The sequence below is a fragment of the Merops nubicus genome, unplaced genomic scaffold (assembly GCF_000691845.1).
Source record: "Merops nubicus isolate BGI_N331 unplaced genomic scaffold, ASM69184v1 scaffold4946, whole genome shotgun sequence".
Taxonomy (NCBI): domain Eukaryota; kingdom Metazoa; phylum Chordata; class Aves; order Coraciiformes; family Meropidae; genus Merops; species Merops nubicus.
Window position 1 is genome coordinate 60,246 of NW_008616800.1, and position 1,750 is coordinate 61,995.

The window sequence follows — 1,750 nt, forward strand, 5'->3', positions numbered from 1 at the left end:
AGGTGACTTTCACTGTAGGTCCAGTTCCAGGTAGTGGGAATGTTTAAATTAATCAGAGAAAGAAAATACTTTATTTCGTTTTGGTTTATTAGTCCTTCTTATTATGTAGCATGCTATCCTGTATTATTTTATTTTATCGAGCGAAGAAAAATTAACTACAATATTTTAAAACAAGTCTTTTAAATATGGTTAATGCTGTTAGGTCAGATGGATAGATAAATCAGAGAGATAAAAGAGAAGGAAAGAATGCCTGTACTGAATCAGCCAAGAGAAACTATTTCACCAAAACTTTTGTTGTGTATGCAGCAATGGGATTCAGAATCCTTGAATGAAGAAGAGGACTGCACCAGTACAGGTTAGGGGCTGACCTGCTGGAAAACAGCTCTGTGGAGAAGAACCTGAGAGTTTGGATGAACAAGTTAACCGTGAGCCAGCAGTGCACTCTTGTAGCCAAGAAGGCCTGGGGTATCCTGGATATCCGCAAGTATCCTGGGGTGCATTAAGGAGGAGTTGAGGGAGGTTCTCCTCCCTCTCTGCTCTGCCCTAGTGAGGCCACATCTGGAGTATTGTGTCCAGTTCTGGGCTTCTCAGCTCAAGAGAGACAGGGGACTACTGGAGAGAGTCCAGCAGGGGGCTACAAAGATGACAAGGGGACTGGAGCATCTCTCTTATGAGGAGAGGCTGAGAGACCTGGGGCTGCTTAGCTGGGAAAAGAGAAGAGTGAGAGGGGATCTTATCAGTGCTTATAAAGATCTAAAGGGTGGGGATCAAGAGGATGGGGTCAGAATCTTCAGTGACAGGACAAGGGGCATTGAACACAGACTGGAACACAGGAACTTGCACCTAAACATAAGGGAAAATTACTTTACTGTGAGGGTGGTGGAGCATTGGAACAGGCTGCCCAGAGAGGTTGTGGAGTCTCCTTCCCTGGGGACTTTCAAAATCTGCCTGGACGTGTTCCCATGCAACCTGCTCTAGGTGAACCTGCTTTGGCAGGAGGGTTGGACTAGATGCTATCCAAAGGTCCCTTCCAACCCCTACCGTTCTGTGATTCAGTGCCATAAAGCACAAGAAGAAACCCACCCTGGATTTACTGATGACATTGCAACTTGGTTTCAAAGACAAAACTTTGAAACTGATCAAAAAGCTGTGTAAGTAGTATGAATTCTGTTTGAAAATAGACACAACTATGCTAACTCACAAAAGAGTTTTCTGAAGGTGCTCAGGCCAGTTTTAAGAGCCACATCTTGCCAGAGGCCTTCATCTTCATCAGTAGTCCAAGTTAAAATTTATTACAGAAAGTAATTATGTGTAATTTCTTCTTAACTTAAAATGCAAAGCTAAATCCAGACAAGTATTAGTTTGACAATATGGGGAGAATACCAAATGTATGTATATTCTTATACAAATAGGTCATTATACAGGTAAATACGTGGCCTTGTTCATTGGAAGAGTGGAGAGGACTCTGGAACAGGGGTTAACTCAGCTGAACACACAGGGGCTGGTTTCTGTGCTGTGAGTGGACCCTGTGTGGACACAGAGGAAGGCAAGGAGACGTGTCTGGCTCTCAGCTCTTGAGATGCCAACCGAGGCCGTATCTGCTCCATGCCAGCAGCTTGTGTTCCTGTCACATCAGAACGCTGCTTTTGTCACTCTGGATTTGTTTTCTTTGCTTGTTTTCTTTTCCAAGGGAAAAGCTGTCAATGAACAATTGATTCTTTGTGAACTAATGTTTTTTCAAGAAGGGAAA